Genomic DNA, 12,052 nt, shown 5'->3' with positions numbered 1-12,052 from the left:
TAAATCATTAATAACATTTTTATCTAGTTTCCAGGGAGGTTAAAATGCTCTCCTGGCAGCCATTGATGATATTCCTTTGATTTTATCATAGCAGGACAAGTAATATACTATGTGGGAATTCACTTCTTGTCTCAGAAGAAGATTACAGAAGGAGCTGTCTACAGTTTTCCTCTTCTCTTTTGTGTAGTTCTGCATTAATCTCTTATCTTCCTTCCTGAGTGGGCTGTTTGTAGGGTTATTGGGGGAGGCAGATTGTCACAAAGATTGGGTTTATATCAAAGGCTGACCTTGTCATCCTACCTTATGTTTTTAGATACTGCCAGCTTTTATTAGATGTGGCTGTGTGAAACATTACAAAGAAAACTAGTGAATAAGTAGAAAAGACAACTTACTGACTTGAAAGTGCTCCATGCTTGGTGTGTATCTTACTTGTACTCTTGCTGCCTCCTTTGCTGCTGACTATAAGATGTCCATCTTCAAACATGTTGTGGTGAATTGACCTTGGCTGGCTGCCAGATGCCCACCCAGCCGCTCTCTCCACCTCCTCAACAGGTGGAGAAAGAAACCTCATGGGTCAAGATAAGGACAGGGAGATCACTGACCAGTTGCCATCAAGGGGAAAGCAGATTCGACTTGGAGAAGATTAACTTAATTTACTGCCAATTAAAAATAGAGAAGGATAGTGAGAAACAAGGACAAAACTAATAACAGCTTCCCCCACCCCTCCCTTCTTCCCAGGCTCAAATTCATTCCTTCATTCTTGACTCTTCTGCCTCCTCCCCTGAGCAGCATGGTTGGTGGGGGTAGGGGAGGTGGGGGCTGCTGCCATCAGTTCAAACCACTTCATCTCTGCTGCTCCTTCCTCCTCGCACTTTTCCCCTGCTCCAGCATGGTGTCTTTCTCACTGAGGTCTTAGGGTGCTGGCGTGCCTCCCTGGTGTGTATGGTGTAAGAGAGTTGGGGCTGATATTCTGCTTCACAGCACCAGTTCTGGAGCAGCTGCTCTCGGTGCGCTGGGCAGAGTGCTTTCACGGGAGGACTGCTTAGCTCTTGGCTGGACTTGCTGAGCCTCAGGACGTGGTGTGAATACCGTTTTACTAGGGCTTTGACCTAATGTTTGGGATATCGATCTTGTCTTTTGATTAGAATTGACAGAGTAAAAGGATGAAGTTTCTTTTAGATTAACACTGATGGGGTGAGTATATTAGTATTTTTATTTATGTGCATGTGTGACACTTAGGTACATATTTCATCTCTAATCGTTGCTCAGAAGTGTCAAGCACTACTTTAAGTAAGATCAAGGAGCTTTTGTGTGAATAGTTTTCATCTGGCAGAAAGTAAAGGAACGGTTTTACTAAACCCATGAAACTAAGCCCAAAGAGGAGGTTGCCTCAAGTTGTATATGGAGTTTGACCCCACTCAGGTCACGGGCTACTTTGAACTAAATATGCTGGTTTCCTGTTGTTTGACCAACAAGAAGAAAAAAAGGAAATTTATCATTTTTCATACCAGGCGTCATTTTTTCCACTCTCCTGTTCTGTGTATGAATACAGTGGTTGTGAAAGTACATACACATGAGAAATATCTTCAAAGAACGTGTTATCTTAGTTTTCTTCGAAAACTACAATTCTTGTTCTCCTGTTAGAAACCATCATGTGAAATACATATTTTCACACAGAAGCTGAGAAAGAGCAAAAGCAGTGAGGTCAGAGTGACTGCAGAGAACTGAAGAACCAGCGTGAGCTCAAAGCACAGAAGTCACGCAAGGACCAGGAGCTATAGCAGACTATATTGCATGACGTATACTGACTTACGTAACACGTTTAGAGAGCAATGGATTGCTTTGCTTCAGGCATTGTTAAAGATGCACGTAGAGGTACGTGCAGTTCTTGATCTACTGTGGACTCTTCAGGCGCTGAAGCTACATTAAGAGCCAGCCCTATTTCAGTACCCTGATGCACTAATAAATCATGGGCTGGTGTTTCATGGCAGCTCTTAGTTGCTGAAAGCTTCTTTCAAGGGATCCAGGGAAATAGGTAATTTTTATCTTCCACAGACCAAAACATGGCTATCTGAGTGCTCAGAAAATCCTGTGTTTCATTTGTGTTTATTTGTAAGCTGACAATATGCATCGTACTTGTATTTCTGGAGGGTTGCATCTATTGCCTTTTACTGATTTATCAGAGCATGAAATGATACGCTGCTTCTCTGTTCTAGCTAGCACTACAATTTAATAGGATATAGTGGGTTTTTTTCTTTGCATAATGTAATAGATTAGCACCAAAGTAGTACTAGGTTACAGTGTAATCCTTTGGTTTAACCTGTCTTTTAAAACATGCAAGACAGAGCTTAACATAAAAACAATGTATCAATGCTTTCACCACAATTTAACAGTAGGTTACCAGTGCCTCTATACAGGTGCACACACAGCATATAATCTCCTCCATGCATTACTTTTTTGTACTAGAAGGATGATTTGAATATTCTCTGTGCTCCCATACCATGGTCCTGACCAAGCAGAACCTATCTATATTAGGTAGTGTGTGGTATGTATCCATCACCTCTCATTATATGGCTGTTTCATTCCCAGAGTGAGACCTCCCCACTGACGTTGAAGGAAGCTCCTGAAAAGCATGTACCACATAAAATTGTGGTTGAGAGTAAGAGCAGGGATTCCTGTGTGGATGTAGTGACTGGGTTTACAGACCCTGTTATGTTGGAGGACAGTGAAAACCTCATTTTGGCAAAATTGCAACCTCCCTTGCTCCTGCTGTTTAAAGAGATGGAGGTTTGTGTTTGGTGTTTATGTACTGTGAAATACTGTACCTGTTGAAGTTCATGGCTCTGTGCATTTTATTTTGTACAATAATAGGTATATTTTTGCAGGTGTTTCTAGCTACAGATAATTCTCCATTGTAAAACATGTTTAGATTTATGAAAGGACAGTGCTGATATAGGAGCTAAGTTCTATTACTGAGTAATGTTGCTGCCTAAGAGCTGTGCAGTCATGTAGGGTAAGATGTTTCCATGGTAGATAGGACCTGTGGTTGTCAGGAGGACTTCTGTTACTTATTGCTGGTTTGCTGTTCTTACAGATGTATTTTTAAAATTGCATTGGATCATGCAAAGTTAAAGTACTGACTGTTTCTTTCCTGTGGAACTTGCCATATTGGGAAATAAGGAAAGTCACAGATGTGTCATGTGCTATTCTGCAATTCCTTGATGCCATATAAAGTAAAGAGACTATTCAAAACCAACACATTCCTTCATATATTTAATAAAAAGATTCCTTTGCTAGACATGATAAATACCTTAATTCCAAAGACCAGCAGAAGGATCAGCAGATCTGCCAGAAGAAGATCTGCAAAGATCAGCAGGAAATAATTTGTTTTCCTTTCATTTATTTTTTCCCTTAAGTCAAGCCATTTGATATTAATTAGCTGTGGTTTAGAAGAACATATTTTTAAATGCTTTATTGTAACATTATATTCTTAATTCTGAGCCATTCTTTAGGAAAGAACTTGCCCTGATTACACTGGAAGATTGTCATCACTTTTTCTTCATAGCTTGCCTTGATGCTCCCATGCATGATTACCCATTCTATGTGAAAGACCAAACTCCTTCATACTTAAGTCACCTTTTTATTTGGAGGTGTGATATAAGTCTATATATTTATATAAAACTGAGGCATTTTTACAAGATTATAAAAGGACAAAAAGTAATTTTAAACAGAAAATCGTGTGGAAGATAGGAGGACAGAAGGGCATATAATAGATGAGAAAGCAGGAGTGCTTAATAGTTGTTCTGTCTTAGTCTTCCCTAAAGGAAAATAATAGCATACATATACCAATAAAGATTGACAAGGATGATCTGAGCTCACGAGACAGAATGTGAAAGGTAACCAGTTAAAGAATTAAGATAAGTAGATTCAGCCAGGATTTCTTGATCATACTCACAGGCACCAGCTGCAGTCAAACAACCACTAACAATTATATGTGTAGGCAGTTGAAGAATGAGTGAAGTCCCAAAGGAGTACTATTTACTTACATAGAACTAAGAAATTTGCACAGAAGATTAGACCAATTTGTTGTTAATAAAATTTCGATATGGTTCCACAATAGTCTTCATGAAAGAGACTAAACAATTATGGTCCCAGTGCTCAGTTCAGTTGCCTTTACCCTAATAAATAGCTTCTGAGAAACTCTTCCAGGAAGAGTTTTCTTATTAAATTTAATGTACTCAGAGAACTGCTGTGGTTAACAATGCTCTGTAGTATCTCTCTTGAAGTACTTTTGAAGTTGGAACATGGCTAGAATCAGATGCTACAGCCTTAGTGGCAGGTACAGATGATCTGCTTTCAGAAAACTTTTTCATGATGGAAAAAAATTGTGATATTCCCATGTCCTGTGATGTGAGGTCAATCCCTTACTTGACCCATTAAAAACTCCTTCCAACCAAATGTATTAGAATAATTTTAAAACGTTTTGCAGAAAAGATGATAATAGGCAATATATTTAAAGGTGACAGGCTTGTCTAGATTGCAATCATAAAACTGTAAATCACTTTTGTATATGTGTTGAAAGGTCATGTGTGCTTTAAAAATATTAAAATGGAAGATTGCCTTTGCTTATAAGACCACCTAATTTTGTCAGTTCTGTATGGTATTTCTCTCCTCATTAATGGACTTTACTATTGCCATACTTTGAAGAAGCATATAGTAATGGCGCCATATAATCTGAAAATTCTTCTGTTTCAAAAAAGAAGGCCTTTCGTAAAAGAAGGCCTTTCGTAAAACTAAGTGCTCTTAAAAATATCAATAATTCTTTCTGCCAAGTTTCCTATGAAAACAAATAAGAGAGAGGGTTTTTTTATATTTGATGGGATAGAAGTCTTCAACATTTTAGTTTATTCATGTAAAAGCCACGTCCATCCTTCTGAACTTGAACATGGAAAAATTCTCTACTTCAGATTGTATGTGTACCTTTGTCTTTTAAAAATATTATCTTCATTTCATAATATCTATATAACAAAAGAATATTAAAAAGGACATGGAGGGAGTACCTGTGAGAGAAGGACAATGCAATGATAAAGATCTCGAATCCTTACAGTAGAATATGCTACAAAGAGTCACCTTTGAAACAGCATTGTCATTTACATTTTTGAATCCAGTAATTCAAAGAGATCTGTGTAAATGGAAATTATGTCCCAGTAAAATTATTAGAGAAGTTAAACTAGGTAAGGAGAACAGGCAAGAAGAAAGCTGGTGAAGAACAGATGTTACCTTAGGGTCTGTCATGGATGACTGTGGTAAATTTAGAGACTTCTAAAAGCATCAGTCTGGTTTGAGCTATAGGATTGCCTGCCAGACTTGTTTTCTACACCAAGGCAATGGTTCAGCCTCTCTTTAAAGTCTCTGCTTCCCTGTAACATTGTACCATGGTACCTTTTATTAATTACCCCTTCCTGGGAAGGGAGAGGATATGAAATGGAAATAACAGGAATGTTTTGAAGCCTCCATTGCATGTGCTTTTCACAACTGGTGGTCTTACATATGCTCATGCCAGGCATGCATGTGCTGTCCTCGCTTTGAGACAAATTTCCTGAAAGTGAACAGTTCTCTTGGAGAGTCAAAAAGACACATTTTTAAAAAATCAATATGTATAATGTTAGTTAACACTGGTTCTCCAATTCCATGATTAGATTTAAGTCACTACCGAGATAACATGGATTTATCCCGTTTTAGTTTGCTGATCGCATCACACTTGCGCTTCCTTTTGTCACGGGATTGTAAACCTATACTTAAAAGCCGTATCTAATGTGCGATTTGCAGATTATAGACTGTTTCTCTTTACTAATGGATCAGAGAGAAGTGTGAGTTTATGATCATGATTTTTGTGGTTGTTTTTCTGTTAGTTGCTTGAGGTGGCTTGTATTAAAAATTTTCCTATGCTATAAAAGTTCTGTTATAAACTGTAACTGTGTCATTAATGGGCAGTGGTGTATATTCAGATTGATGGTGATAGGTACAGAGCAAATTGAACCATGAGGGAGTATTATGATTAAAAACTGACATAAAACCAAATGATCTTGATAGTGATACTTCTCTTTTATGAGCATGATTGGAATCTTCATAGGATCATTTTAAATGATCCTAAATTTTACCTTTACAATCTTACAACAACTGAAATAGGGATCCTACACTCCCATTCTAATGGCAAGCAGATAAAATCTGATCCAGAAAAGTGCTCAGCCTTTTTAAGATATTGGTGTGCCTTCTGCTCTCATTAAGGGTAGAAGGAAAGGAGTGATTCAGGTACCTTTGAGGAGTTTCGTGCCTTAAATGGTACAGATGTACAGATTTGTGGTACAGAGGATAATAACATGAAATCCTGAGTTATCTCTCTGAGTACAATAATAGGGGAATCCTTTGTCTTAGATTTCAAAGCAAGATTTTCTGTTTTTCGTGTGTGTATGAGGCAGGGAGGAGAAAAGGGCTTTCTCTGAAGTACTCTAGAGGAAATGGTACAGGCAACAGAATAGGAAAACATGCACAAAGGTGTCCCAACTTGGTATCACCTGTTGTATCCGAAGGTGGGCCCTAGAGATTGGGACTTCTCCTCTCATCAGTGGGAAACTGTTGTAGAATCATATTTTTACTCACAGTTTGCATAGCTGGCTTTCTACTCCTGGTGTGCAAGTAAAGAGCTGGTCTTTAAATGTGACCAACACATAATTTGTAAATATAATCAGTTTATCATCCTGCTCTGCATAACCTCTTAAGTACCTACACTAACTAATGGAAATAGAATAATTTATCTGCCTGACTTGAGGTGGTAATATGTTTTTTCAACCTAGTAGCAATTTGTAGTCTGCATAGATTGGATTGTTTCACAGGAGAATTATTATGGTAATTTTAATTTTATCTTAGAACTTGTAATTATTCCACAGTATTGTTCTAATGTAACAGGCCATGCAGCAGTTCGTTTGTCAGTGCTCAAAATTGGACAGGGCAACTTAAAAATTTAGTTTTAATCTTTTTCTTTATCAAAATGTTTTGGGTGTGTGTTTTCTTCTATGAGCACATTTCAAATATGATTATTAAAATTTGCAGTTAGTATATTTAAAGCTGAAAAGCTATTATATTAGGTGCAAACTGTTTTGGAGTTTTGCGTCTTGGAGTATAAGATAAACATTAAGAGAACAGGATGGGATTTGCTTTTTTTGTACAGGCTTATAGATCTAGTTCTTCTAATTATTTATGCCTTACTCTGATACTACATTTTGCTAGATACTCTACAGGTACATCCTCAGAGATTTATGCCCTGAAGGCATAAGAAGTATGTTTCAGCTGCATGGATGTTGCTTGTGCATTTTCTTTATATATGTAATGGAACTTGGGTAGAGGAAAAATGGAATTTAAAAAAGAAAAGGTGCTTGCTTTTCGTCCATCAGTATCAGTAAGAACAGCTGTGAGGTCTTTCTTCACTCCTGTTTGAAGGAAAGGCTTAGGATTCTCACTGAGTTTGGATCTAGACCTGGCAGAGGGAATGTCTTCTGGAAAGGAATGAGCATTTCACTTCTTAAGGATGAAGAAAACATTGAAGGACAAATGCTACAGTTTTAAGTCATCTAACATGATTCAAACTATTCAAATAAATAAGGAAAATTGGTGGGCCAGATCCTCACCAGCTCCTGGAAGGTGCTAGATCACTGCACGAAAAATGCAACAATGAGAGTCAACTGTATCTGGCTTATGGATGGAATGGACATAAGTAATTAACGTGGGCTTTGCTCCTAAGGGATTTATTGCTTAAAATCTTGATATTTTTTGCAGTGTCATTAATCATGCTGAACTTATATGACTAATATGGTTATGATTCCTAACTCCATAGGGATTCGGCTACAATTTAGTAACAATTACTGTCTACTATTGCAGATAGCTTTTATTGTAAAGCATTGCCAAAAATCTTAATGTGATTATCTTTGTTCATAATGTGTTCTTCAGTTTGCAGATACTGTAAGAAAATGTAGATTGATTTGAATGATTGTTTCCGTATAACATGGTTTTAATTCCATGTATAGTGCCTGCCTCATAATCTCAAATTTTATGAATTGGGCACTGCCACCCTTCAGTCGTATTGTGTATTAAATAGCATTAATTAAATATGTATTTCAGAAAGCATCCATTATCTTCCAAGCATGCAGTATCATAACTATGGATAGATTGTTCTGAAAACGTTGTCTGAAGGATGTCAGTAGAATATTGTGTTGCATAAAACAATGAGCTCCTCTTGTGACAGTCAGATAACTAAGGATGTGCTGCAAAAGGATACAGAGAAACTACAAATAGAACAAATACACTGAGTATTTTAGGTTGTTGATACACACTTTTAGTTTACATATACCTTGGAGAAGAGTTTTCTTTTGCATCATTCTGTTTCATGATAACTGAATCCCAGTTCAGTTGCTTTCTTCAAGATAAAGGATTTTACTCTTGGTTTTTACCACCATTCCAGATAGGAAGGAAGAAGTGGCATGCTGAGGAAGAGTTGCGTTTGTCATGAGAGAAGTGGTTAGGAGGAGATGTGAGACGATGAGGGAACAGATTTCTGTAGTCTCTTGTTTTGGCACAGGAGCTTATGCTGCATATTAGAACTTGACATACCTTTTTTCTGCAGGCGTTTTTAATCTTCCATTTTGTTCTTCTATATTTGTGGGATTTAATTGTCCCGTTTTTCTTGCCAGTACGTAGCAGAGAAAGCACGTCTTGCCATACATTGTTCCTGCATTGGAAATCCAAGTGAACTGTGTGTTTTGAACTCAGTTTTCATTCTCTAGGAATACAGATTAGATCATTAAGTTGTAGTGCCCTTATCGGTGTTTGCAAGCTGCAGAGTCTATTAATTGAATGAATGTGGCAGGGGTTGATATACTGTCTCACCTGATCAGAAGGTAACCTTTTTCTGTCTTTAGCTGTACGTTTCATCCTTCATCCTAAAGCCTTTTTAGAGGCATTGAGTTGATTGTGGTTTTATTGCTGTGTTCCATTTGTCTTCAGTTGGCAGATTCCTTCCAGCTTGTACCTACTAACCATAAGAAAGCTAATCATGTGTAGATCATGTACAGATGATAAGCAAATAACAGTAAGCCTTTGTGTATATTCCTTTTTACTGGAAAAATAAATAATAAACTTGAAAATTCTGACCACCTGTACAACTTTCTGAAAGGCAGGTAAGGCAGAGCAAGGTAATCAGAAGACTGAAAAGCCGGGGAGTTGACGGACTTCAAAATTACAGTTACAATTATGGTATAATCAAAGTGGATCTGTGTTAAAAGTGGTCTACAGTGGAGATCTCTTCTCTTGGCTTGTTGAATGCAAGTGTATCTCAGAATATGAATTCTGTTCAGGACAAGTATTTCTTAATCCTTTCAAATACTGTAAATGTCTGTTGCTACTATGTTTGTATTCTCAAATTGAAGAGAAAAAAAAAATCCAACTGTCAATGTCTTCCTTAAAAGGCAAATGTCTATCAAATTCAGCTCTTATATCTTAGTCTCAACCCTTCACAGAGAAAAGAGCTCGTTTTGTCTGAGAGTATGCAGCAGTAAATAGTGGGAGAGTACGTTATGTTGGTGTGAATTGACTGTAGAACCTGTTAAAGAAAGAATGAGGGAAACATATTTTTTAAAAAATATTTGAGTTTTGTGGAGGCCATTTGGATCCATTTCTGAACTATTTGTTGAAGACAATTTTAGTGTGTACAGGGAAGAATAATGCGCCACTGGTTTCACTAGTTTCATACTTCAGTGAATATTCTTGTTGTAAAAATACTTTAAATATTCTGGGTTTCATTCAGCTCTTGCAGTCATGTACTGAATTGCTGAAATTTATAGCATTGCAAAAGAACGAACAATATTTTCCCATTCCAGACTTGCTTGCATTTCATTGTGAGCCCTCTATTGCATATTTTGTGACATATTTAGTGTTTATTGCAGTGTTGTATGTATTTTCTCAATCAGTGTGTTTGTAATAGGACAATTATACTGGCAACTGCAATGTGAAGCACATGCATCATGATCCATTGTAGTGCTGGCAGGATGAGAAATGTCAATTGAGGTGGTTGTGAGAGGTTTCCTAATCCTGCTGAAATAAGGAGTGAGATTCTTTCCGAATCATTGCCACCTGGAGTATATAAAAATGTGAAATAACCTTTTAACATTAGGTTGGCACATGCTGCTGGAGCAGTATTGGCATTGATGAAGTTCTAACGCAATGAAATACACTGAGAAAAACTCACTGCTTAATTATTTTGTCTACGTTCTTCAGAACCCTCCCCTCCAATTTATGAAGGTTATTGAGTAGTTTTAAATGTTTTAAATCTAAAAGACAGAGTCTTTATTTACGATAATCTGGCAGTTAAATAGGAATATTAATCTAGTTATAAATACAAAACAACATGCATGTGGGGGAGAATAATTTGTAATTCATATTATAATCAGATAATTTAGCTCGCTCTTTCAGTTTTCTTGACTTGCTTTACTTATTTGACAGTTATTTATTGTCCATAAATTTTAGGGTCTAAAATTAGGCCAAGATACTTCATACCCCACCTTGTCAGAAGCAATCATGGCCCATAATCCTTCCACAATCTGATCACGGCCACTGTAGAATAGTTGTTCTGTCCAACTGTTGCTATTGCACGCCTGCTCTTTACTAAACTGCTTATTAGTAGAGCATACAATACTGCTCAGTTTATGCATATTTGTTCTTATATCAGGTTCATTTTATAAATACATGTTGACTAATCCTGTCCCCACTGAACCTTTACTTTCCAGACTAAACTTGCCAAGCTCTTTTAGCCTGACTGTTTCCTGTGCCTGTTGCAATATAAGTTATTTTTTCTTGAAGATAGATGGTCTGAACATGTATTTCAGATGAGTCTTACCAATTTAACAGGTATTGTATGTCTGTTACTACCATATTCCTAGGGCATGTGCTTTTCCTCACATTGAATATAGTTGCTCACTGTTGAGGGGAGGAGAATATTGCCAGAAAATATAGCTGACACTCAGTAAGATGCCTACAGGCATCTACAGGTGACTTGTTTGAGACTAAATACCTGGACTTTCTTTAGCAATACCCTTACAGGTAGTGGAAGCACAGGCTAAGTTCCCAACACACTTGGTGTTCACACTGCCCCCACGTCTTCCTTCCTGATCTGTTCTGTGTCTTCTCTTGCTGCTGTCCTGAAGCCTTTCCTGTCTATCTTCTCCTACCTGTTCTTCCTTCAGTCTCTGTTTATCTGGATTCTCTTTCACTAGAAACACCCAGTGGAGTTTCTGAATGGCCAGTATTATAATTCTTGCATCCAGGAGAGACTGATATTTGCTGTGTATTTGCTGTTTTTTAGCAAAGCTGATATGGTTAGGCACATTTGTAGTTAAAAATACTGTCTGAGTAGGATGTGGAATCAATCGCTTTGAATCTTCAGTCTGTGCCTTACGTTCTCATTTTGAAGGGTTAATCATCTTGGAGTTCAGAGAACTAGATGACAGTCCTCTTTATTCTTCAGATTAAACAATATGAAGGCTGAGAGGTAGGGCTGGATTTAGAAGATGAAGGATTAGGACTGTTTAACTAATTCTTTTGTGGATGTGATTTCATCTGTCATGTTTAAATGAAGTGGGCCAGTGATTTTGTGATCCTATAAATATAGTAGATGAGAATGTATTTTGGTTTAGTCTCCGTATATTCTTACGTAACAGAAATTTACGTCTGCAGTATTGAGATTAATTTAATGTTTAAAAAGTGCTAGCCAATTCTTTGCTAATTGTGTTTATTTCTGCTATATAGACAAAACCAAAACATTGCTGATTTTTCTGTAAATGATATCACTGTCAATTTCATAAATGCATTGGGATTAAATAAAAAAGATAAATATCATATGTGCTATCTTTAATTTCTCAATGTTTTGTATTAACACTTTTCAGTAAACCTAAATGCATCTGCCGCTATGCGTTGTGTGTACGTACTATTGCTCAAGCGAGTAAGA

At 37.2% G+C, this 12,052-nt stretch overlaps 1 protein-coding gene across 1 annotated transcript in view; it reads left to right on the top strand.

Annotated features, from left to right (window-relative positions):
- The window catches only part of NCKAP5 (NCK associated protein 5), a 368,063-nt gene that overhangs the window by 180,725 nt on the left and 175,286 nt on the right, over window positions 1–12,052 (top strand). The gene's annotated exons all lie outside the window — the stretch shown is intronic.

Source organism: Nyctibius grandis, chromosome 9 (assembly GCF_013368605.1).
Source record: "Nyctibius grandis isolate bNycGra1 chromosome 9, bNycGra1.pri, whole genome shotgun sequence".
NCBI lineage: Eukaryota > Metazoa > Chordata > Aves > Nyctibiiformes > Nyctibiidae > Nyctibius > Nyctibius grandis.
This window is presented reverse-complemented; position numbering and strand designations above follow the sequence as displayed.